The sequence below is a fragment of the Ciconia boyciana genome, chromosome 3 (genome assembly GCF_034638445.1).
Source record: "Ciconia boyciana chromosome 3, ASM3463844v1, whole genome shotgun sequence".
NCBI classification, from domain to species: Eukaryota; Metazoa; Chordata; class Aves; order Ciconiiformes; family Ciconiidae; genus Ciconia; species Ciconia boyciana.
The window spans coordinates 18,112,256-18,140,020 of record NC_132936.1 but is presented as its reverse complement, the minus strand read 5'-3'; the positions used below and the strand labels follow the sequence as shown (position 1 = coordinate 18,140,020).

Sequence of the window (27,765 nt, the reverse complement as noted above, 5' to 3'; positions counted from 1 at the left end):
TGGAAAGGAAATTCCCTCCTTTTGAGCTGGCTGTTAATGTACTGCTCTTCTCTGAAGAATACCTGACGTAACATGGCATCCTCTGTCCGAACCAGCCAGGCCCCTCAGCAAAAGTTTTAAATTTGGTCCTTAAGTTAGATGACTGAATCCACACTTACTCCCCTGAAAAAGAGAGGATTTTTAGGGGCACTGACCGCTCAGCAGCTCTGAAAGGCAAGCAATATGAGAGATATAAGTGCCAACATGAGGCACTGCAGCTCGAAAGTGTCACTCCCGGTACTGATCTCCTGGACTGGCCACCCCCTAGTCATGGAGGAAGACACCTTACCTTGAACAGCTGCCTGCTCTATATTCCTCCTCCCCACTTCATGGGCCAGTTAGGCCTTCCTTTTGAGTAGAGGTTCTGCGAATTGAATAAACAAAATGTTAACTGTAGGACCAAATTCAGTCCTGGGTGTATGCTTGTAAAGATACAGCCAATACCATACAGGGAGGAACCCAATCACATATTTTCACATGAGGTAGAAAGAAATTTAGGGCTTTATACTGCTCCTGATAAAATCAGTAGGAAATTTGTCTTTGGTTTCGAAGGGAGTAGAAGCTGCACTATAAATTTTAAATGGAGTTTGCAAGGGGTTTTTTTTAAATCTTGCCTTTTTCAATAAACTTACAAAATGAGAAAAGTTTCTTTGCAACCAATAAAAAGACAACAAACGTAGAACTCATTACTTCTTAGCAGCCATTGTACATGACAGAAGCACTGTTTTTTAAAGGGCACCCCCCTTTTGATGAAGAACTGCAATGATTTCTAGTAAAATGCTTAAAACTAACTCCTCGTTACTCGAAGTTCCCCACCCCCCTGCCAGCCTTGGATCCTGTGAAAGGAGGAATGTAATGAGTATACATTAATGTTATATACTTTCCACAGTTCTTGTTCTGGTGTGACCAGATTTATGTATGGAGTAGCTTGAATGTAATCCATCATGATTATACATAGCATTGGCTTCAACATTTCTGCAGGTAGCACCGTCTCCAAACTCTCTTAGCTGCGGCTGTATGAAAGCAACTAAGATGTGGTGACACAATGTTCATTTGTTTTGGTGGCAAGACTCAATTAAAACAACATAACGGGGTTTAAAAAAATACTAATCTGTAAAAAAATGTGAAAGTGAGTTAAGTAAAACCTTCAAATATTCCCTTGTTCAGGACAAGCTGTGTGGGCTGACAGCTTCTCCCAAGGGAGCGAGAGGTCTTAGAAAAAGCCCTGCTACGAAAGGACTGGCTGTTAAGGCAAATCCCCACCAGTTGGAGCCCCGAGGAGGGTGAAGCCCAGCTATTGATGCCCAAACACAGAGAAGACATTGTAAAGGAAATATGGGGGATGAGAATGGCAGTGGAGGAAACAAAATAGGGACTGCCTCCCACACGGGGACAAGAAACCTGTGAAAATAAGAAACTGCTTTTTCACTCGACAGATTTTTAAGGAAGAAAGACATGTCCCATCGCTTTCAAAATGCGACCTGGGCTGTTAGGGAACTCCATGCTATCACTGCTTGAGGCATGAAGGGAGACAAGAAGGCAGGTTATTAAAAGTAAAACAGAAATACAAGAATTCTTACTTCTTTGCAAGTAAGAATCATTTCAGTTCCTGCTGTCTTTGGTGGGGACAAAAAAATATAAAGTATTGCTGACTTCCCATTTTTATCCCAAGTTTTGCACTAGCCAGTGTTGTTCCCAGAGCCCCAAGATCCTCGGGTCTTGTCACCAGCGCTCTCATTTTTCAAAAAGGATTGTAGTCCAACCAAGTCATGTTTTAAAGCCTTTTCTTTTCATGCACAAGCTATAATCATGAATGTAATGCAAACTGTTAGAAATAAAGTCATTTTAGACAGTCTCAATTGGGAGTGGGCGAGGGAGAGGGAGGAGGCCCATGTAAGGAGCTTTGAGTCTCCAGAGCTGAGAGTAGCTCCACAGACCTAGGACTGCTGAAGGGAAGAAAAGCTCTCTCATTGTTGGTATACGTTGTCCAGAGCCATAAATGGATTGTAATTGAAGGCAATAATAATTTACATTTAGAGAGTGCTTTTCATTTAAGAACTTACAGGTAATTTTACATATCTGCAGTTCTCATATGCCACTACACTGCTCTATATAGTTACTCCTATAGCTGTTTCAGGGCATACTGAACAGGAGCCCTGAAAGCCAAAATGCTATGCCCCAGGACACAGTCAGAGCAGCTAACAGGACCACAAAAGCCCTCCTCCCAGACCCCAGGTCTCACCAAAAGTCCCCAACTTATCTGTACAGGCAGTGCTGGTAAGTGATGACTATAACGACTAAAGACAGAAGAAAACATTGAAGAAGGATTCAACACTAAAGAAAGACAAGGAGTTTCCTTATTTAGTACTGTAATGTTGTATCTCTAAGTCTCTTGTACTGCTCCTAAGTTCTTCTAATACATGAGCTGTGAGAGAACAAATTACTGGAGGCCTACACATGAAAGAATGTGTCCCATGTGTCAGGTTGGATTTACTTCCCCAGAACTTTACTCCCCCAGAACCTTTTTCCATTAAATAAATCCACTAAGGGAGAGGAACCTATTTGCAACCTCTGTTCTTCACAGTGAATTACCTAAGATGGAGGCTGTTCCCACAAAGTAAGCAGGATATTCAGCTGTGGAAGTATAATTAAAAGACATCTGTACAGTTCTTGGAGTCCTCAAAGAGAAGATGTGGCCAGCAAGATCCAGGACAGCCCATTAGCAGCCCGGTTTTCTCATGACATGAACTTTCTTGCATACCCCATGGCGGTTTCCATTAAAAGCAGTGTTGCATTTGTTTAAATTTGCATTAAGAACAGTAATGCTTTGTTTCTTAGAAGGCAAAATCATCCCAGCAATTACTTTACTAGACAAGCATCTCTGCTTTTATTTTAAAAAATAAAAAGAGCTGTCTCTGGTGTGTGTGGAGAGCTGCAGGAACTACATGGAGCTGGGAACACCGAGACTACCAAAGAGGCTGAAGGCAGCTCACAGCCCGAAGACAATGCCAGCAGGGCACTCGCAGGGAGGTGACAACAGGACAGGTCCATGGCCCTACAGTATCCCTGACAGCCCTGCCCTGACCCTCTGGTAGCCTCCAGAGAGTCATGAGAAGGGATGTGTGCCCAATGAGCACTGCTCCTTACCCTTCCTATTTTCTACAGCTCCTGCCTGGGCCCAGTAATGCTGAAGTTCAGCTCTCTGTGCACAGCAGAATAAAATGTTAGGTTTAGCATCAATAATGGCTAATACACCTCACCTCCAAATGCTCCCACCCATTCCAATGAGCTGCACAATTCTAAGTGCCCCAAATGTGACATCCCTCTCACACATACAACAGGCCTTTATCTTGAGACACTGAGACAAAGCTGGGAAAGGGATGTAGCAGGTGTTGCTTTAACATATTCAAAGTTTCTTTTGGATCTCCGTCTCCTGTGTTGGCACTTCTGTGCTCAGGAACTGACAGCCACAAACAGTGCACGACTCAGTTGAGGTGACACTGGATGGGCCATTGCATTATGAATATTATGAATTTGCAACGTGGTGCTGCTTAGGAACTCCAGCCACAGGCTCCGCAGCACTGTGGGCACTCTGTGAACTGTAATAAATGCGGCAGAACAGATCATTAGCTACTGGACTTATGACAGATCATTTCTTGTAGAGGCAGCATATATATGTGTCAAAAATGGGTGTGCTGCTTTTGAACAAATCACATGGAGAGAGAAAGCACTGTTTCTGTTTGCAAAGGCCTCACACAACGAACTAACACTATTTCCAAATAACTACCCTAGCTGACCACACAACAGCAAGTACCTCTGTTGATGCCGACACAAAGAAAAGTGCATTAACATAGGAAGAGTTTGGGAACCTCAGACTCTCTTTTCCCAGGTCCCAGTTGTTACTTTATTACTATTACCATCTCAAAATCCCAGAGAAAGATCTAGGGATTTAAAACAGATTAGCAACATTATAGCAACATTTGTAGAACTTAGATGTAAGTAGAAAAGTTGTAAGAGGGAAGACTTTGGAGGAATTACTTGGAAGTTGGTCTGTGTGCACTGCTGGAATGCTTAATGCTTCTCCAACAAAGTTTCAGTTTAGTTTTACAAGCATGGCATCCTTTTCACATTAGCACATGGTATGTGAAACATCACCCTGCTTTCCCAAAATAGCAGCTCTAATGAGTTTCATGGTAGACATCCTGCTGATCAAACATGGGTTTATGAGCAATACAAAGAATCAATAGGATGCTTGCGCTCCATGCATCAGCCCAAGTACAAGCACACTGCAGAATGCCTGCTTTCTGCCCACACAAGCGCTATTTGCTGGCTAATGAACAAGGAGACACAAATACAGTCATACTACAGCTCATGCATAAGTTCAGCTGAAGTAGTAACATACAGTTGAAATTGTCCAACAAAGTATTTCAAAATGCAATAGGCTGGATACAACGTTCTGTTGGAAAAAGGAAGCTAAGGTTCAGCAGTACATGTATCACAAAGGTGTATCCTCTCTCCTCCAGTGGCGATATGAGAGAGAGAAGGAAAGAGACAAAAAGGTAGCATGCTTCCCACCCTCTCCCTTCTTCACTAAATGTACACAAGCCCCTTCCACAAGCCAACAGTAAGCTTGGGCTCCACCTGAGGGCATCATCTTGACACAGGGACACGTCACGGTTATATGCAGCACTGAATCCCTAAATGGGAATATTAATACTTATCCTCCATACTTTAAGGCTCCTGTAACAGGGCACAAGAGTTATGAAAAGCAACACAGCTCATGAGGAGATACCAGTCGTTGATATAACTGGAACTTCAAGAGCTCTGAAGACAAATTTCTCTGGCAAGGTGGATCCCATTGCTTCTTATGGAAGTATGAAAAGGCAGCTGACATACTGTGATCCCCATTCCTAACATATGATCAGGCACATCCTAGTCTTCTGTTCAAAACATCACTATTTTGCCACATGACAAGAAATACACTCATGCAACCAGAGAGAGAAATGGAATGACAAAAATGTCACTTTGGTCCATGACCAGGGTGAAGGTGCATGGCCAAAGCCCCATCACGCAGCTGAGAGAGATCCTGATAACGTAACTAGAGCAGAAGCATCCCAAGCACACGGCTATAAGTCCATAAGTCCATATACCACAGAGTCCAGCATGCTGCCATTGTACAAGGCAAGGGTTTTTCACATATGACAATTACACAAGAGGGAGTGCCCCATCAAAAAACCCAGGCAGCCTGCAAACCACTCCCTGCCTACAGCTGCAGGGACTTTGAGGCTGCAGGGAGCTGGCCTTGAGCTGGATGAATTATGCAGCCCAGGTTGGATATGACTTGCAAGACCTTAAATTGGGCAAATCTACTGCAGAGGGACAAAGGAGAAGTATTGCATAGTTGCTAAGCTCTCCCCACCACCCAAAGAAGCTCAGCAAGGTGAACTGCTGTGTTCCCAGCAATTTTCCTCTACGATATCTATTTCCCAGGAGGCAGGGATGAGGCCTAGTTAAAATAATCAGGTCCCAGCTCATAACATCTTGCCCTCCTTTCTGCACTGGGAGCACCATTATGCTGGTATGCATTGCTCAGCCTCTCACTATCACACATACAATTAAGTTCAGCTTCTAAAAGCCCTACCTGTAATTGGAGCCAGCTGCAACCTTTCTGACACATACTAATTGCCAGTAATGACTTAAGTGCAGTAAATTCACATGCTGCAATTGTTTTAAATAAAGGAATCTCTCGTAGCTTTTCCCTGAGAAAAATCTGTTAATCTTTGCTGCTGACTTATCAAATCCTCCAGTCACCTGTTTGCCATCATTTTCATGAGCTGATAACGTGTTTATTAGAGCCATAATATGCAGGTGGAAGCGTAAAGGTCTCATTTGGTGGCGTATGAATTCTGTCTCATATATCTGTATGGAAAAAGCTTAGTTTCACCACTCAGCTGTGCCTCAGAAAAGAATAAGATCCAAAATAGTATCTTTTATTCTTTTCAAACAGAATATTAGTTCTTTTAAGCTCAGTACATATCTCAAAATACCATTGGGATTCACATGACAGGTTGGTTTTAGTTACGCCCTAGATATCATTACTTCCTATGGTGAATCTATCCAGCCTTAGTTAATTTCAACTTAATTGTATTCCCCTTTTAATTATTTTTCATATATAAATGCAAGTTCTACAAAACAATAAATTGTCACGTTGATTCTACAAGGCTGGTTTAAAAGTTCTTCCCACAAACTATTTTAGTTTCCTGCAGAAGACCTTACCTAAGATATTGCACACAATACACTTCTGGCAATATCTCCTTGGACCCAATACCCAATATCTTGAACCCAATATCTCCTTGGAATTTTTGCTCTCCCTTCTGCAGTTTGAGGTTTATGGTTGTGTTTTGGAGGGATGGTTGGGGGGGAGGTGTTTGTTTGTTTTTTTAAGGCATGCTAGTGAAATTACTACAGTTTGGAAATCAGTGCACAGGGTTTATCAGTCTACTTTTTCCACCAGTGAGTTGCTCAGAGTGGACAATCACATAGCAAATAGATGTTCAGCTGCAGCTGAGTTCACTGGCTCTTCAGCTGGTTTATATGTGATGTACTGAATGCCCTCAGCTCCTGGGGCAGTGTGTACTAAAACCCAGCCTTAAATGGGGCCTACCCCAGGTATCTGCCATCTCCAGAAAGATGTTCATAACCCTTGCCTCCCCTGTGAGATTGCAGGAGAAAAAAAATGTATGGACCAGAATGTGAGGTAAAGATGCTCAACCAAATGTCTGTGACTATATGAAAGAGAAGAGAGATAAGTACCAAAAGAAAAGTACTGACCAGCCACTCAGGGAATCAAGGCAGATTTTTCAGGTGAAAGAGCAAGCCTGAATCCAAAGAGAAAATAAATGAGAAAGAAAAGAAACTGTAAACAAGAAGCCAAGTGAAAACCTAAATTATGTTTGGGACAGCCAAACTTTCCAACTGCAAGAGGAGTTTCATCTGAGTGAGGACTCCTTGACTTGGCTCCTGAGAATGTAAAGTAGGGGCCTAATTCTAGGACAGTATGTGGTTTACTATAAAACAAATCTAGCATATAATAATTTCCTTCCACAATTCCCATGACTTATGGCACAGACCCAAAACCTCTTCCATGATTCATGTCCAAACCTCCCAGGAGAGATGTGATGGCCAAATTGTTAGTTTTAGTGCATGAGTAGTTTGGGTGAAATGACAAATGCTAACACTCAGTCATATGGTGGAGAAGAGATGACCACAGTTATGAGCAGACGGCAGAGCTCCACTGATGGTTTATTATTAGCATCTTGAATATGTGTAAAAAACATTGCGTTTTTTTAAGGTAAATAACATTTTCCTACCTAACTGGACAGTCCTCAGGGACAATTTGTGAGTCATTCCACAGCATGGGCCAATTCCTCTTTTCCAGAGAGGAGAACAGAACGTCTCAGCAGATCCAATAGTCCAATGGGCTGACATTCCGAGGTGCCTTACAACTCCTAAAGTCTGCTTCTATGCCCAGTAATCTCCTGAATCTGCATTTTATACAAACTCTGAGCCAGTGCTGACCATGCCCAGACTAACACCTCCTGGAATAGCTTTCCCTACCGCTGAAAACCTTGCCAGAGTAAATAATGTACCAGTTTGCTGATGCAGCCTATTCCAGAACTCCTCCTAGCTTTAACCTTTCCAAATAGTCTCTGAATCCAAAAATACAGTTAATCTACGGCTTTGACTAGTCAAATTACGCACTCCAAATTTCATGTTTGTTGTTAATTATCCCCTTTTTCTTCCTGTTTGCAGATTAATCACAGATCAAGCCATCAAATCATGCAGAGAAACAAGTCCCAGCCTCATGGTCTCTGCTCATTGCTCCTGATACAAGAGTGATCACTTATACCACATGTTATTTCCTCCTTGTCCCTGACTACATGGCTGAAACTCTTGAATTGAGGAGAATACTGACAAGTATTAAATAATGTATGCACCTTTGGCATAGCTTTGCAGAAAAAAAAAAAAGGCATTTCTACTAAAATTTGTGAGGATTCTGGATTCACCAGTCTTTCTAAAAATACCTCCTAGACATCCTAGTATTAGCAAACAAAAAGATTAGAGAATACAAAGAGGAAAAAGATGAAGAAAGAAATGGAAAAACCTTGCAACGTTTGACTGTAAAAGCTATCACTGGAGAGATCATATTATGCAGTTAGCTCTATCTAACCACCTCACCTAAAACTTGTGGCAGTTAGAGATAATTCAACAGTGGAAAGCAGAAAGGCAGAGATGTGCCTCAGAGGACCAGCAACATCCTTTTTTTTCTCTCAGAGCAGTTCCTACTTCACGTGTGGTGTCCCACACACCCAGTGGACCACGAGCTCTGAGCAGGAGCAGCAAGCTAGTTATTCCTGTTTTTCAAGGGGAAGTGAGGGCAGAGACAGGAGGAGGCGAGAACAGTGGTGACCACTGGACAAGTAGAATTTGAAGAGCAAGATCTCCTGATTGAGGTTAGAAGAAAAGATGACTAAAGAAAGAACTATGTCTCCTAGGATATTTTCCGACACCTCCCAAAAACGTATCTAAACAGCACTGGTCTTATCAGATAGAGGCACTGAGAAATGGAGGTGAGCCAGCGGACAGCCACGTGAGCAAAGGAGGGCAGGAGACCGGCAACACAGAAAGCTCATGCTACTGCAGAGCAGGAGAAAGCATACGGTGCTTACTTCCCAGGCAGCCCCTTAAGCATGGAGAAAGGAGAGGAATACCACAGAGACAAAGACAGGCCATGCCTGAAACCCTGGGTGCTAAACATTCAAGGACACGATGGAAAGGAGTTGCTTGGAGCCATTACAAACCCAGCAGTGCTGCTAGGAGTAAGAGTTCAGTCCTGGCCAAGGCACTGCAGCCCAGCTTGCCAAACTTGGAATTCACTTCATACAAACCTAAGCAGCCTCTTACCCTCCTATCTGATGGGCTCTTAATGCAGTTCCCTGATCTCCCACGTGTCAATAGACAGTTGTAATGTTATGTTCTTACTTGCTATAGAATACTAGAGCTGTAATAGCAGTGGAAAGGCTGGAGAGAATTCAGGACAAGAGCCAAGGATTTAAGAAAAATGCCTGGTTAATTGTCATTAATAAAAAATCCTTCACAGAGTGGCAAGTTTCTATATTCTATTTATCATGTGAAGTTCCCTTGAAAACAAACAACTGCTAGCCCCCTGAGGACTTTTCCAACAGTCACAGAAGATATCTTATGAGGCAATGTTTAAGAGACCTAATTATAAGAAAAAATAAACCTTGATAACCATCTTATCCCATGTACAGCTCAAATATGACTCAGTTTATTTTAATAATCCTCATAGGTTAACACAGCACAGTCCAAGCTGCACTGCAGCAATGCAGCTACTGAGACATCATGAAAAGGAGCTGGGAACTCACCCACAACAGGATGCCTGACCAAATGGAGGTGAAAGAACAGAGACTATGTCCTATATGCTATGGAGGGCTGAAAATAGCAGCCTTGAGAAAGCACGGCTTTGCATTGGAAACTAATATCATTATATCAATTTTGGCCACTTTGCTCTGATCACCTGTGTCAACAAGGCATTTCCTCTGTTCTGTACCTTGAGCCACATTGCTGCACCTGCCCTTGAGGGAGGAGTTATTGGATTAACCCAGCTTCCTCTTATCTGTGTTTACTCACCAAAACTACTCTGCAGAGAAAACTCCCTGAATCAGTCCCGGAGCTGCAGTTTCACTCATATGCAAAAACCCAGATGTAGCATTAAACATGCAGAGCTAAAAAAAAGAAGAAAAAAAATAGAAAAAAATATGACCTCATTGTGAGTAACCACCACAAGCCAAGCTGGGTGAAGTCACTGGGGATTTTTCTTTCCAGCACGCCCACACCGCTGGGACTCTTGCAGAGGGACAGACACCTGCAGTGCTGCTGGGCACAGGCGAACCTTTCTTCCCCACTTTCCCTGAACTGGGGGAGAAGAAAGTGGGTAACCAACGCAACAGACAAGGAAACGAGTTCAGACATGTTACTTTTGCTGCCTGCGCTGGGCCAATAGCAAAAAAAAAAAAAATACGGTGGAGTCGTAAGGAATTCTGCTTGCTAACACCACTGCTGGCTCTGCTCCAAACCCATGACCCTTACAACATGTCACTGTAGGATTGCTGGGCAAGCTGCTAGAGTCACTGAAGCAAGGGAGAGAAGTCCCCAGATTTCCTACTGCGTGTAATTTTGTATAGCATGAGCTAACCATAAAACCCCTGAGATACCTCTTGGTTTTAATCTTAAAATGGGCCCAAAAAAAGAAACAGAAGAAAAGAAAAAATAAAAACCACACAACCTTTAGCTTTAAAGCAAGTAAGTTCTGATGGCCAAAGATACCAGGCTTCAGCAACATTTTGTTACGTAAAGCAGCCGTTCAATCCAGAACTGGGAATAAAACCTCAGGGCTGACTGCCCAATTGCTGAGGTGGAGCGAGATGCAGTTCCTAATGAGTCTTCCCACCAAACAATCGGCTTCTTCAAGGTGAGCAGAGATTTCAACTGAAGGATAAACAGGAAACTGTTAAAGACAATCTTAAAAGGTTAGATAAGAAAACAGGTGCCAAAGTACCTTATATTTATCTACTTGGCTTTCACCTGCAGATACTTGTCACCACTTACTGCCTCCTCTGTGGACCTTTAATGACCTACCATATTGCTTACAAAAGCCTTCATGTAAGTCGTTTGTGTTCAAGAACTGTAAAGTTGTATCTACTTGTGAAAAAACTGAAAATGTTCTCCTTAAAGGCAAAGGAAGCTGGACGTTTCTCTCACCTGTAAACGGTATTTTGCTTCTGCTGAGGCCATTCTCTAATAATATAAGCCTGTACTTACATCAAAAACAGTGACTTGCATCTTAAACCCAGGAATCCAAAAGTTATTCATTCAATACATCTGCTGAACCTTTAACATACTGATTTCTAAGGGGCAGAGTTCCCTTCACAGCATCCTGAAGCTCAGGAAGCTCTCATCATGACATAAAGGCCAATTCAAAATTCACCAAAGACAAAGCATACCGATGTACCTGATGCAAGTTTAAAGTTGCATCTTGCAGCTTTCCAAGCCCTTGTGCCCTTTCTGCTGACAAATGAGTAAACCCTGGCCAAAACCAGCCTACGCCCACTAGTATGCCAAACTGCAGTTTCAAAGAAATACGCCACCATTTTCCAAAAGTGGGCAGGAGAGTATGGTATCAGCACACTGAAATATTTTCTCAGCCTAAGTACTTATAGCAGTACTTCTGAAGTCCCCTTCTTCTATCAAGTGGAAAATTTCTGAGATTCCAGAGGCCCACAGGTAACTTGGCTAGAAAAATGCAAGGCTCAACCTTTTAGCACACAGGCCACCCACACGAAGAGATCACTCACAGGACCTGGCATAAGAGGTCTGAACTCACAAACAAATCAAGAGTTTTATCTTGTGCAGGTTTAGCAGAGCTTAGAGTCACATCTAGGGAGTCAAACAGACGTGATCAGAATACTCTGGCCCTTTGCTGCTAAAGCTTTGTGATAGAAGACAATGATCAATACTGAAGAATAACTCAATAATGGGAATGTAAACCGGTGGCAGAGGTACACTGGAATACTAGACATTTTGAGTTGTAGGGGAAGAGGAGATGGGAAAACACAATTTCTCACCAGGGGAAGGAAAATTAGGACAGAAGTAAAAAAGAGTAGTTGACAAGCAAACAGCACTCTCAAATAAAACCTGCTGAATTGAGATGTTCTCCATATCTAGAACACAGAATGTATCTAAGGTATTGTGATGCCTTGGTACCACATCATTTTCTGGTTGTCTGTAGGTTTACATAGCTGTAAGGCAACAGTCTTCCCCGATAAAATCATTCAGCAAGCAGGTTTCTAGTGATTCACTCAACTTCTAAAATAAACACTATCACAGTTGATTATAAGCACTTACCCATGCTGTAACTGCCATCATGTTCAGATACACAGGAGTATAACACTACCTTCAATAACAACACCAGGAAAATGACATTAGTTTTCTGAGTCAAGCAAGGTCTTACTTTCAGCTCAAGGGCATTCATCTGTCTGCCTGTAACATGGCAACTTTTGAATGTCATCTCCAGGCAAGCCCAATGTTCAGGAGAAGTTCTACAAATCAAAGCACAGACCATATGATTTTGATGACAACCCATTCACCCAAAGAGAAAAGTGCAGGATGCGTGCAATCCCTCCCCTCTCCCCAGCCAAACCTGCAATGGCTTATATACTGAAAAGAAAAATAACAGTTGCTATTAACCATCTGCTTCTCACCCCATTGCAGCTAAAATGTGGGCAAGTGAATAATTTACTTCTTCTTTTTGCTCTGTCTGGGAGATAAGACTGGTGGGAAGGAAAAGCGTATTCCCAGCTCCTAGCACAGAAACAAATAAGGGACCTCCAGCAAATGTGAGGGAGATGAGAGATAAGAAAGCCCCTATTTCCTGGCAGAGATGGAAATTGGGATACTCCAAGCACAAGAGGGCAAAACTGCAGCCAGCAGGAATGCCTGAAGAAGCAGTAGATGGGAGAGGAACCTGGAGAGAGCCCACAAGGGGAAAAGCATGATGCAAGGAGCTCTCAGTGCCTACAGCACATTCAGGGCTGCAGAATGCACACCGTGTGGTGATTTCCAATAACACTACTTTTCAAAACTAGTTAAAAGGGCCCCTCTGACAGCCTGAGAACTTTTTATGAGCCAAGTTTGGTGAAAGAAGTGGGTTGAAATGCATTCACGAGGGATGCTGGACTTACTCTGTGTCATGAAGAGCACTGGAGAGGCAGAAAGAGATGGGTGGGCAAAGGTACAGGCTGACTGTCACACCTGGGGAGGGCCAGGGAGCACGGTGTTGGCCTGCACGTATGCATCTCAGGGCTGGTGCTTGCTGATAAAGAGGTGGCATTTTTACCTCAGGGTAGCTAACACGCATGGCAGCTACCTTGAGGTAAAAAAATAGTGAGGATGAGGCACTACAAGTTTTACCATGAGGTGACTTGCTAAGATGAGTGTTGTACCGCTGCCTGGGGTTGACCTGAGGGAGTTTACCTCATGGTAAAACTAAAGTGTGTTGCCTTCACTGAGCTTTCGTATTCAGACAGTTGACATGTACCTTTGTTACCCTGAGGAAAAACCACTCAGGTTTTTCTGACAGTGAAAATATAATGATTCACATCTAGGTGCCCTGTTCAAGAAACTGAAACCATTTTGCACTGGCTCTGGGTGTCATTAGTATTTTTTCTACACTTACTTTCACTTAAAAGCAAATAATTTGACTAATACACAGATGCATATGTACACGAGACAACCTTCCGCAAATTCTGCAAAGAATTTTTTCATACGCTGCACATTTAGTTTATAAAGATCTGCAGATACTAAGCGAGGAGTTTTGATTTCTGCACACAATCTAAACATTTCACCATGTCCTTGTCTTGCAAACAGTTAAGAGGAAATTAATACAACACAAATTAAATTTTTTACCACCATCACTCTGGAGGAATAACCCATCATCTTATTATAATTCAGAATAAACCTTATTGTTCAGCATAAAAAAAAAGAATTAAAAGTCAACATGCAGGTGAAAATGCTTTCATGCATACACAACCCCTTATTATTCTGCTCATATGCCGGTATCGCAACATACTCAATAAATACATATTAAACCTTTCACAAGCGTTAATTATTGAGAAGAAAGATAAATTTTTACACTTAGTCCATATTATTAAAACATTACCAGAAGCTTCCACACTAAACTAATTGGGGATCATTTTCATATTCCCTGCATCACCCAATACATATGCTGGGCAATAACTGTAAGCGCTTCAGGGTAGGGACTGGCCCTTCTTTATTTAAGAAATGGCAGTACCATACAGATTTTTGCTCATAGTTCACTGTGAACAATGATCAGTGACAATTAGTGGCAATCTTAATGATTTGTAAATGCTCTTTATAAAGGATTTTAGAGAGAGGTCTTTTAACAAAAGTTCATTTAATTAAAGCAATCTTGGCCTTTCTGTAGAAATAAACCACAGGAATTGGATTGCTTTTAATGTGCCTCATTCAACCAAGCAAGATACAACAGGCTGGTCAAGTTTCCTCTGACCCCCTTCCACACTCTCCTGCCCCAGTAAAATGACCTTTCCCATTCTGCGGTACCACAAGCAGCTGGCTGATGGATATAACTGGTGGCTGCCCCAGTTCAAAACTCTAAAAGGTTGTGTATCTGTACACAGCAATCAGAAACACATGGTGTGTCTGCTAGAAGTGTTTTATACTCAGTGGTAGATAAGCTCTCAGCTGGTGCCCCTGGCATGTCCCACCAGGATAACAGAATACATCTGCAGGCACATCCTGGCCAAGATCCAACACCTCACATCTGCCCTGCATCGACCGAGCCACCGTTTCAGATGGCCCTTTGCATGCCCCTTCAGATGTCCCCTTTGCATGACCACGTTAGGACCTCAAGAATGTGGGAGATCTAGGCAGCAACACAAGTCTCCAGGAAGCTGGGTCATATACCAGGTAGGAGTTAAGCAAGCATAGACAAACATCTAGCTTTAGGCTTAGATTCTCCTCTCAACCATCCCAAAAGACTGAAGCTTTCGAGGCTTCCAGCTACATGAACACTGAATGGGTAGAAATAGTTCTGCAGTCACTAGTGCAGCCATGAAGAACATGCAGGCATAAAAACCATCTTCTTATCCATCTCTCAGAGCACTTCAAAGGTCAGGAGCATTATCCCACTTGATTCATTTGTTTTCATTACAAGACAAGGTTATGGATTACGTAGTTGCTCTGAGTTGTGACATGCAAAGACATTATTAGCAACCAATGCAATATACAATGCAGTAGAATATGGTCTGGGTTTTCTTCTATTTCAGACATTTTGGTCACGTTTCCAAACCTTACTGTACTGATAGGAGGGCTAAAAAATTAATATCCTGGTGAAAGCCGAGATTCTCAATGCCATTACCTTCATCCAGGAGCTAGAAAAACATCAAGTATTGCAAGAATCACAATAAAAATCACAAGGGAAACCAACTGACAATCTAAAGGAAGACCAAATCTGCCATGCCACATCAGGCCAACCACTGATGTCCGGCATCCCACTCCTAGCAGAGGTATTTAATCACTACCTCAGATTTAGAAAAAGACAATAACCCCATAATGCACCTGGCCAATTATGAAATGCTGTATATGCATAAGGGAAAATCCTTCCTGACCCCTACAGAGACTAGCCAATGTCCTGAAATATGAGATTCAATTAAGCCTGTCTGTTACAAATGTTCATAACATTTTCTAGGCCCTTTTCAATCCAGCATGGCATTCACATTTACAGTCTCCCGTGGCACGGAAGTCCACTGACTCAACCTCATACTGTGAGGCACCTTCTGTGGATGAATGAAATTTACTGGCCGTTTTGCCTCATTTTCTTAATACAAAGCTATACCAGCCAGAAATGTATGGCTTTTCTGATGATGTCACCTACCTCAGAGTCACTCCCAAGTCCACACAGCTGTTGGCCTGGTGATACAGCAGGGAGGGTAAGAGAAGGAAAGGAGACCAATTTAGATGATGCACCAGGACTAGCAACACAGCCCCTTCTCAAGCTTGCCTAGGACTCTGAGTTTGCCTGCATGGGAAAAAGTAGGATTATATCTATAATGGATATTATTAATGGAATTTTGGAACTATTAATGGAATTAATAATGGAAATTATTAATAAAACCTAATAATTAATTATATTACTGTTACTTTAACATCCCCTCTGGAGCATCCTCTGCTTTCTGCCTCTGCAATCCCACAAAAATTCACTATTAACATGTTGAAAGCAGCAGATAAGAGAGAAATGCAAAACCTTAGGTCCAACTATAAAGAGAAAAGGAAGGAAGGAAGAGGGAAGGCTACAAGTTAATAATTGTTCAGAATCTGAAGTCTACAGTAAAGAGGGAAATAGTTTTGTTCTGTTAAACAAACACCTTACTAATGACAGGGTCTCCTGCCCGTTTCTCACAATACTCTAGGTAAATGAAAATAAAAGGATTTGTAGGTTCAGCCTGTGCCTTACGCAAAGTCAATTCTGAAGAAAATTACTTTGGGGGGTGGGGTGGGGAAGGGGAACTGAAGGAGAAATCAATTTGGAGAAGAAAATGTTGCAGTTTTGGAAATTCTCCTCCCTGAAATTACACAGTACCTCATTTTGGAAACTCCGGAGTAATGTTTCAGCAGTCCTGGAACTGAGTGAGAGCCTTGGCAACACCAGCTGACAATCTGCCCCAACCACAGCTGCAATGCTGCAGAGCCAGTGAGGCCAGAAGCCCTGCAGTCCATCGGCTGACTGCATGGACCACATTTGAACTGGAAACAGTTTTCTACAGCGAAAACAGAAATTTCCCATGGAAATTTTTCATTTTGAAGGAATTAGGCTTCTTCCTGTAAATCTGTATGACAGAGAAGCAGTACATCAACAAACCAGAGTGCGTTCAGCAGAAGGCCACCAGGGCTGGAGCACTTGCCCAATGAGAAGAGGCTGAGGGAGGTGTGCTTGTTCAGCCTGGAGAAGACATGGCTTTGGAGGTACTAACAGCAGCCCCCCAGTACTTATGAGGAGGTTATCAAGGAGACGGAGGCAGGTTCTTCACAGTGGTACAGAGTGGGAGGATGAGAGACAACAAGCATAAGTTATAAGAAGAGGGGTTCAGACTGGATCTGAGGAAAAAGATTTCTTTTCAATGAAAAGCAGTAGAACTCAAGCATGGGAACAGGTTGCCCAAAGAGGTTGTGCAATCTCCATTCTTGGGGGTTTTCAATACCTGACTGGACAAAGCCCTGAGCAACCTGGTCTGATCTTTTAGCTGATCCCACTTTGAGTAGAAGGTTTGACAAGAGACCTTCTAAGGTCCCTTCTAACCTAAATGATCCTATGATCTTAAAACTTCCAACCTGCTCCACAAACACAGATTTAAGAACTGAACCATTTGGAGCAGATGAACTCATTCAGGTGCAAAACACACCATCCCCTTCCATTTCCTCTAAATTGTGTTAGAAACCATTCAGCTTCTCATCATCATCGGTGCCTCTCGATCTGCAGTCTGTGTGACTGAAGAGCTCATCAAGTTCTTCTTCTGTTATCAGACACTTGTTTATAAACACTTGTACAGCATTCACAAATGCTGTGCAAACAGATAATGAATCAAGGTTCCTGGAATATCCAGAGCACAGCCTGCAGCCACTGACTCCCTGCAAGGCTTGGAGAGGCTCCATCCCCTCCTTGTAGTTGTCTTGTCCTATGAATGATATTGCCTGTGATACTGAGGGTTCTGTTTGTCCTCCCGTAACGCAGCATGATAGTGGTAGGCTTTACCTTTCTATTGTTAGCTATCTGAAAGTTTTGAGGAGCAAGTGGAGCAAATGGAGCAATCCTTTTTAGGTACTAAATGCTTTCCTTCCTGTTAGCGTCATGCTTTTGAAATTTGTGGATATCAAACATGCGCATAGTATCTAATGAAATGTTGACTTTGACAAGCTCTCAGCCAGCTTGAGATCAGCCTCTGAAATGTGAGGATGTTCAGCACGCAACAATAAATACATTGGTCCATACAGTCCTGAGGTCATTAAAGTCCAACACAAAGTATATTAAGCCACTGCAAAGATTCTAATAAAACTTTACAGGCTTTGGAGCATGCAAACAGAACAGGAACAGCAGATTGCTATGATTTTAGAGAACTTTGTGATTGTCCCCGTTTGGCAAAGCAAAATGTGAAGAATAGTAATCCAGGGAACAACAAATGTACAGCCTTCAGACTTTTCACTGTCCTATACAACCACGGTAGAGTACATCACACTCTTCAATGTACTGATCTCTGCAACACCTCTGCAAGGTAAACACAACACCCCTGTTTTACAGATGCTGAGGTGAGGCACCAGAAAACTAAAAGTGATTTGTTGAAAATCATACAAAGAACAGAGAATTGAATCCAGGTCTCCCAAATCCCAGGCCAGTGTCTAGACCTGGTAAACATTGTTAACATATATTTTCTTACAAAAATTAAGGTGTTTTCATCCTCAGAAAAGGTCTGCAAAGGTTTTAAAAAACTTAATTTTCTCTCATTTTACCAAGAGTTCAATTTGTGAAAATTTAGACAAGCATTTGACTGAAACGTAACCCAATAAATGTTCAAACTAGATCACTTTTGAACACTGAAATGGAATTACCTTGGAAATTTTGAATTGCACATGCTTTTTCTACATTTTTATTTCCATTTTTTTACAGCAAGAATAAACTTTTGCTGGTTGAATAAATCCAGAAACTGAGGTGGTGGTGTCTAGAAACTACAAGATTAGACAAGTAAAATCTACCACAACTCTGCTGCTCTTCTAAATGCCCCACACGCAGCATTTTTTGCAAGAATTACTGAGTCAAGAGATAACTAATTAACACTTAGTCCTTGTGCTTTCCAAGTCTGACCCAGGTGCAGCAGTGAATATGCTAGCTGAAGTTTCAGTTTTCTAGCTCTCAGTTTTTAATGAAAAAAATATTTTTCTGTCAAACAACAGTTTTAATAGAAGTTTTTTTGAGCAGTCCCATTGCCAAGTGCTCTCAAGCCCCATTAATTCACTGAGTAAGGACATTTAGTATCTCTAAGTGCTCAATACTTTCGTACTTGACCCTCTGGGATCAACATAACATGATACTTAGAGCCAGAAAAGTAGTTCCAAGTAGCACAAAACCTAAAAGTGTTGATTCACATTCACTGGCAGATTTAACTGGGACGGATGAAGCATTTACCGTTGCCAGCTGTCGCCTCTGTCCCTCTGTTGGAAGCTACCATCCCAGGGACAGTTTAGCAGAACAAGCATCCCCTCTTGAGTCAGCAGGGTTTACAGCCTGAAATCAGCAGGAGCTCACATGAGTACAGCAGGCAATAAGCTCCCCTGGCCAGGGTGCAGGCACACATTCACGTTCAGCCAGCCCTGTGGCAAGGCAGCATCCCCAGCAGAGGGTAGGGAAGATAGCTAGGAGATGTTTCTACTTCAGCTATCTCTGATTTAACTCTGTCACCAAGCATGAGTCAACACCCAAAGCCGGTTAGCTGGCTGCTAGCATATAGCACTGCTGGTTTATAAAAAGGAATGACCCTATAAAAATACTTAGGGCTCAAACTTTCAGTGTGCACATCTGTTCTTGGAGACAGACTCTAAGGTCACTTTGAATCACGGAATGAAATATATGGCTAGTGAAATCCAAGAAAAATGACTGCCTTTCCCCTTGTGTATGAACTTTTATCTGCTCATCTGAACATTTTGCAAAAACCAACAGAAAACCTATTACAAAGATTGCTGGTGCATGAAATGATTGAGAAATATTTGCAGTTTGAAAGCAGTTTCGCTTCCTGCCTGATACCACAAAGAAGCTTTTTAATAAAGTTAACATCACTGTTATTTGTTTTACATCTATGTCCTTACTTTGTCTATTTTAGATTTCTTGAACACTTATGTTAAAACAAAAAAAAAAACCCTGCTCCTAAACCCAGAAGTTCAAGGTTTTTCATTGTAAGCCACACTGCTGATAATGTAATAATGTTTCTAATAATAATACTTTGTGCTTACACTGTAAAGCAGCTTTCATCCAAATACTTCAATGCATGCTACCAATTTTAGTTAAGCTACCTAAATATATGCATACCATTTTACAGCTGGGCAGACTGAAAGATTTTGTGACCCTCTTTCCACAAGCATAGAGGCTGAAAAACTAGGTTGTGGAGTCCTGAGTTAAAATACCCCAGGAACCATTAAACTATACTGCCTGTGCAACACCTATTCACAGTAGTTAAGCTCCAGAGCTGGTAGAATACTAATTACATTAATTTTGCGAATGCTTCTGTGCTGCTATGTGCAAGGTTGTGTTCCAATATGCAGACAAGCTGTTAGATAGTCATAAAATATATTTGTGAGTCCTGAAAGTAATGAATTTCAGCATGAATAACTAGCTAAAGACTGTCCTATGAAATAAAAATCATAACAAAAAGCTATCGTATGTTCCCTACTATTATTTTTGGTTACTTAAAATGTTTCAGCTACCCACTCAAAGAGCCACGTGACCAGTATCATAATCTTGCAGGCTATGTCTTTCTAGAAACTACTTGCACTGTGACCAGAATAAAAAGGCTAAATTTGCTCATTACAGTTTTGACCAATACAGTTAAATACAAAACTAAATACCGTTCTGGCCCACAAGGGAATTGCCACAGGAATGGCTGACCAATAGTTCTTGCTTTTAGTTCAAAAGGAGGGTCACCAGTTTCTATGACAGCCTCTTCCAAGGTTGTGTCATTGGCAGTGGTAGCATGTGGCAATTACCTGGCTAAAATCACATGGCCAGTCTTTGCTAACATGGTGATACTTCAGCTCATGTTCTGCATCGCATCAGAGGTCATGTTTCTTGCATCTTCTGAAGCCATCTAGGGGCACCTTGCTGGCTGTTGGACTTGCTGGACCCTGGGTCATTTCTTGCAGGATACTGGCCATTCCTACATAACTAACTAATGTGACACATGTACGTTAAAAGTCTTTTTTTCCACCATTTTTTTCCAAAAGGGAAAGTTAGACATGCATATTTAAACTCACGGGTTTTATTCCTATAGGGCTAAATGAGTTGCAAGCCCCACACCAAAACATCATTCTGGTTAGTGACAAATGTGGGAAAAATGCAGTAAGACGGGGCATGAAGGGCAGGAAGCAAAGATGGTATCTAGGCCATTCGTGTGTGCCTCTTTCTTCCATGCAAAAATTTCATTGCCTAGGGATAATCCCAGAATGAGATGAAGGGTGTGAAACTATAATGAGTATATTCCTCCTGCATAGGTTGACCTGTGTAATTTAGATCCTTCCAGTGTGCTACACTGGAAGGTTTATGTACCAGGACCTGAAACAACTGGAAATAGCAGAAATCCTAGATAAAAGCTTTTTCTGATGTGCAGAGACTTCCTTCCCCCTCGGGGCGTCCTCGCAGCAGGCTGAGGCTTTCGCTGCTCTGTCTCAGCTCTCACATTGCCTACTGCCCACTGCCCACCATGCAGCAGGGAAAGGCTGCACTGCTATCGGGCACACAGGATTTGCAGCACATGTTTCCAGATGGGAAGTGTCACTATGGGACCTGAAGAATCCCTGATGCTTTGAAATTCTGCTTTTATCCTTCTTTCTGTCTTTAAGCATACAATTTCTTTTTAATTCCCTGATCCTGACCATGCACTCAATCACACAAAGATCATCAGGTCACTGGAGGCAGGGCCGGGCTGGCAGTAACCCTCTGTGCCTGCAGATGTGTGTACGCACACACCTGGCAGGATGACCATGTTTCAAACTGGAAAGCAAGACACGAACAGTGGATGACCATTCAAGTGGAATATATGAAAGGAAACTTGGAAATCAGAGGACAACCTTTCCTCGTTTCAGTAGGGAAAACAGGGTCAATTTATAACAAGAGAGAAGGTGTTATAATGATGGAATTATCCCTGTATAATACTTTTTTTCTGCCAATTCCCAGCATTTTCAGTGTCTATGCCAGGACATCTTCTATATCCATACCCCTCATCCTTGCATTGCAACCCACTAACCCAGTACCCTCTTACCCCAGTACCTTCATATCCCCCACTCCAGCTTCTTATAACTCTTAAAACTCCATACAGACCTATCTATATATATGGAACATATAGAACATACATACCTATGTTCCTTTTCACCCATATGAAGAACCTTTAGGCAACACTCTCCACTGCTCTGAACCTCCTTTGCTCTCCAAATCCTCTTCTCTGCATTACACAAGGTTTAGGACCAAACCTTATATGTCCTTCTAGAAATAGACATAGGCACAAACTGCAATGTTAAGAGTGCTGGGAATTGCATCTCTTCATACCTACTTTCCACTAGACCTGAGCACTTGTCATTCAGGGTATTAGCTTGGCTTCTCGGGTCTCTGGAGCTAAGAGCTAAGAGCTAAGAGCTAAAGCTAAGAGCTCCAGAGAAGTCACACTGTATTTGTTCACACTGTTTGGCTAACATATATAAAATATATTTGCACCCATCATATGAAGAATGGATGTCACTATGTTGATGGGCACTGTAATAAATAACAGGTTACACAATAAAACAAAACAATCACCCATGCCATAGGAATAACAACTGGTAAACATGCTGGCTCCCTTTTTATGGAGCATTTCATATTTTGTCTGGGTTTTACTGCACTGCAAGCAACATTTGCTTTGTGTTAGGTTACTCTTCTCTTTTATTTTCTTTTAAAAGCAATGGAGAATTGTTTTATAGTTACTGAATTTTTATTCTTATCTTATATACCACTGCACTATCCATATAAATGCAGCAAGATTAACCGTTCAAGTGTGACTAAAGCAATCTTGGAAATAACAGGAATAAAGTGATATATTCCCCAACCCCCACTTCAGCACACAAACAAAAAGTTGCTAAACAGTACAAGCCAGCCAACATAGAAATCTCCAGCATTGTTCTCTTCTTGATCTTGATTTAAAAGGCAGAAAAATTGGAAAATGTGGGAGAAAAAAAAAGGCATAGACAAGTACAGTTATGAGGACAAAGAGAAATTCTCACATAGTGCATTCTATCCAATTTCCAAAGCTTTTTCTAGTGTATACGAAACACCTCCTCATTGATTCAACTAACAGAGGAAATCACAGTGTATTGATCCCGCTAGCATAGCTGCAAGTTGTATGTGAGTATGCAGACACATATTAAACACATTTTGGAAACAAAAAGTAGTTTTTAGTACATCGCCCCTCTCAACATGGCTGTAGCAATGCTGCCAATTGTGCTGCAGTTTAATATAGATTCCCTATGGAAATTAATTCCACATGCTGATGGCTTACTAGTTAATGCCTACGAGTTACTCATTTATCTGTTTTGCATTTATCGACTGTCAATTTCATAGAATACCCCCCACCTTCTCATGTTATGAGACAGTGAATAGTAGCTCCTCATGTTTCCTCTACTCAGTAGTTTCCAATAACTCTTATGCTTCTCAAGGAAATTTTACTGTGTTTTAAATCTCTTTATACAGGCCTCTTAACTAGGATCATTACACTCTTACTTAGTCTATTTCATTTCATACAAAGTTTCTGAGGCAATCAAATACCTTTAGTATAATTGATAAGCTTCTAAATTGTAGAGGATATTGTTAGTATTTTCCTTATCAATCTGTTTATTTGCAGATAAAAAGCAGTTGTTAGGTGAACACATGTAAACATCATTTTAAAATTATAGAGGACGAGCCGTATATTCGCTTTCTCCATGTGATCTCATGTATTTCTGTAGGACTGACTGAGTGTGTTAAGGCTATAATTTGGTTTGAGATCTACTTTTGCAAGGAAAGCATTGTTAACCAAAGCTGGATCCTCTTACTCTGCTTTTTATTCTACTTTATTCTACTCCATCAAGACTTCACCTGGGAGATTTGCAGCTCTGAAACAGCCTGAAGTCATTGTCTCACATTAAGGAAGCATATCTAGGGAGACCAATTTCCCTTCTGTATTATCAGTGCTCTTCATGTACGTGATAATTATAGGTCAGGGCCTGATTCTCAGCTTACCACAACAATAGTGAAACTCTATTAATGTCCACTGAGTTGCTCCCAATACAATAGAGATTTCCAAACCCTACAATCAGTTAAGATAAATATTACTATTTTGTGAATGACCTTGTGTGGATCTTGGTGGCCATATGTTTGAATTCTAACATTCATCCTGGACATAAACATCAGCACATTTCTTTCAAACAAATTGTTAAAAGCAACATTTGGTAAAAAGTCCTTTAGTGGATGAATTTCTGCACTTAACAGAAAGCAAGAAAACAATTGTTTCCTGTAATTGGACAGTTTGATTAGAGGCAGGTGGTGCAGAGCTGAGAAAAGTGGAGCCACGAAGCCAATTTTATCGTCAAGCACATTTCCTTTTGCTTTAGGATCCAGAAGCATAACATGTAAATTGCTTCCAAAAAGAAAAGAAAAGAAAAAAAAAGAAGAATGTAAATTTAGTTCCTATTTATTATCCCTACTGGTACTCTATCCATAGTAGGAGTTTGCAGCTTGGAAAGAGGAGCATACTTGATGTTCATAATACACAATGTACACAGAATCACAGGTATAAAAAGAACATAGACTTAAGAGAAAAAAAAAAAGTCTTTAAGATTTCCTTGAAAAGGTAGGCAACAGACATGATGAGGATCTGTTCTTGTAAACCCCAGTTCAAACACCACACCTTCACTAAACTATTACTAGCTGTAGCTTTCTACTTATTATTTTTATTACCAGTGCACTGAGGAGTCCCAGTGATGGACCACTGTGCTGGGCACCATAAAAAGCAGCACCTTTGACTGCAATAGAATTAAATTTCATTCAACTCTTGCTGAGATTTCAGTGGGTATCAATCTCAATTACTGCACAAGTAAATACAATAACCAGGTCTACTCAACCAGCCTCAGTACACATTAAGCCAGACACCATATCTAATCAAGGAGAAACTAAAGTCCTGCCATGGGATGAGAAAGAGGTTGACCATTTTATATACAGCTGATTTAAAGTACACAGAATACCTAACATTGAACTGAGATAGATAGAATTCATTTTCTTCTGCATAGTCCACTTCACACTGATCATTCATAAGAGTATGGTTTAAACAACTAAAGGATGAAAACCCCAGGGACAAATTTGCTGCTGGTGTAGACCAACATGTAACTTTGGTCACTATTCAGTGTAAGAAATAAGTCTGAACAAAGGGAACTTGCTCCTCAGAGGATGACAACACACCGGGAACTGCCAGTGCCACCAAACCTCTCTGAAAGCTGACTCCTCATGCACTGAGATGAGAGATGCTCGTCACTCCCATTGTGACATGGTACAGAGGACATGACCTCATCCCACCCGCTCCGACCGAGAGCCCGCTGCACATCTTGACAGCAAGCGAGAACAGAAAAGCGATCCAAGCGGCACTGTGTTCACAGCACTTCTCAGCTGGGCCCTGCGCGTGGGAGGAGGAAGCCGTCTTGGTTAGCTGTCACCCAGCGCGACTGTGAGCGATTGCACACTCCCACTCCCACCACCTGCATCCTACTCAAGCGAGCTACACCTCTGATCTGGACTTAGACGCTGTGTGAGCACAAACTCTCCTCCCCAGCACTGCTGGGAAGGGGACGGGGAAGGCCCGTGCGAACAGCGGCACTAAACCACCAAGCGCTGTGACCAACACACAGGCAGGAAGGAGCTGAGCTTCTCAAGTGCATGGCAAAACTTGCAAGGGCTATTCTTAGGCTTCTGAACCCGATGTATCACACACAGCTTACCGTTGGGCCTAATGCCCCCACCTAACCTTGAGCATGGGAGTGCCTTCAGGCAAAGCTTCATCCAGAAGCACTGCCTGGTGAGCTACCTTAATGAAAGGCAGACAGATCAAGTTAGAAGTGTCAGCAGTGTGGTCACAGGCACAGCTGACACTCTTGCAAAATATAGGAGGGTGATTTGCAACCAAGGTAAGAGGCACCATTTACACGTGTGATGGGGCAGAATGAACTTCCCCAGCTGGTGCTTGCATGAGAGACAACTGACACACATAGATATGTTGGTACTATTACAATAGTAATATTTTCACAAGGAAGATAAGTACCGAACACTTTCTTTACTGTACTGGGCACAACCATAGCTTCAATCAACACCTGCCACGCAGGACCTCTTCTCCATCTATTCTTTCCCTCAAAGAGATATTTATTGCGGGCAACACCAGGCATACTTGCAGGGCAAGTGACTTTTTGCATCAATACTTGCACCTTTTAGATGAGGGTAACATGCTGTATATTACACCTTTTAGATGAAGGTAACATCCTGGATATTACACCCTCAATATTTATAAGTTAGGCTTAGTAATAACATAAGAGTAAGGGGCAACAGACATTCCAAGTGGTTTCTTAATGTCAGAAAAAATGCTCTTTGTTAAAGAAAACTACTAATTCTGAGAGATAGAAGTGAGGCTCTATGAAATCCAGGAGTGCCTATGTGTCTCTGACACAGTTCAGTGGTCAGCACTAGTAACTTGTTAGTTCTAGCTCAAAATATTCTCTGGCTTTTTCTTAGTTGTCCAAAAATTGTTCTTACTTCGGACATTAATTCTTCAAGAGCAGTCCAACCAGGATCCAGCAAGATGATTGTCAAGCCCATCATTGGTTCAGTTGTGATCAGACAAAAGGATTTGACGTAAGAGGAACAGTCATTACCAACAACATGGGAAATGAAGCACCTTTTGAGCATCTCCTAGAGCTCATGCTTCCCTTGGCAAGTCTCTGTGACATCCACTAAGAGGAGAGAGAAAGGATCAGTTCTGATCATAACACTCTGGACACTGGTCTGGAAGAGGCTCCCTAAAACTAGGATCCTGCTCCTCAGCACTAAATAAGCTTGATCACCCTGTGTTACATTTATAATACCCAGTTGTTCCATAAGGTCTGTAAGTTAAATTCTAATCACAATGACAATCCACTGGAATTCTTTTCATTTCCTCAGAGAAGTCAAAACCAAACAGATTCTCTTTGGTAGACATAGTATTTCTCACTCAATCATGCTGACTATGAGTAATCAGACCACAGTATTTAAACTGTCTCACTATATTCCTCTTCAGCTTTTCCAGCACCTTCCCTATGGCTATTGTCTCTTTTCATACTACAGTATTTACCTAAATGATGCAAAAGCACAGGGACACTGTGTACACTTGTGCAATTGCTAGATGGACAAAATTGGAATAAAGTCAACACAGATTTTAAAGATGTTTAGGCATTTAGCTCCCATGGCATTAAGAACAAGACATCTCACAAAATCTGGTTGTTAGACTGGGACTGGAACAGAACTGCATTCCTCTGTACAGCTGGAGTCTGATGGTCATGTCTGAAAAGGGTCTTTATCCCTAAAGCGGAGAGAAAGCAGGTGCAAATCAGCTGGAGATAAGGTCACCAGCTATGGTGAGGGAGGAGGAACTCCTGTCCTTAGTTTGCTAAATCTCGAGCAATTTCCAGTCCAACCAGACCTTGTCCAGAAGCAACTAATACTGTGAAATGGAGTCTCCTCCCTAACCTACAACCTTCCAGCTCAGGCACAAGACCCATTTCTCAGCCCATCCTGTTGCAACAAATGTTCTACAATACACATGCTAATAATAACAAAAAAATGCTCCTGAAACAAGGCCCTCCAAGACACACTTGTTCTTCCAAGAAGAGAGGCTGAAAGAGCTAAGACCATGTTGCTGATGTTACTGAAGGTGCTCAGGTACTCCAGCGATGACTGCAGTGCTGAAACACACATAAAATAGAAACCACTCAGCTGACAATACTCTGATGTGCTCCTGATTCTCTCTAGGTCATCACTGACATTACACTCTTACCAGTCCTCCAGCACCTCACAGTTTTCTCATTTTGTCCCATTTGCTTCAGAATTCAGAGAAGCTGGTTACCTAGGCATGGGTTATATCGACCTTGAGAAATTGAGTTTTCAGGCATTTCGATTTCATGATCACCTGTGCAGGTCTGATCCTGATCTTCTCTAGTAATTCTCTTCTCTCCCTTGGGAAATTTCTGCCATCTGTCCTCTTATTCCTTCCT

The 27,765-nt window shown here is 41.8% G+C and overlaps 1 long non-coding RNA gene across 1 annotated transcript; it reads right to left on the bottom strand.

The window, feature by feature from the left end:
• LOC140648796 (uncharacterized) lies at positions 1-27,765 on the bottom strand. Its single transcript, XR_012041332.1, has 3 exons — positions 27,681-27,765; positions 329-403; positions 1-162 (listed from the first exon to the last, which is right to left on the bottom strand). It is a non-coding gene; the product is annotated as an uncharacterized lncRNA (long non-coding RNA).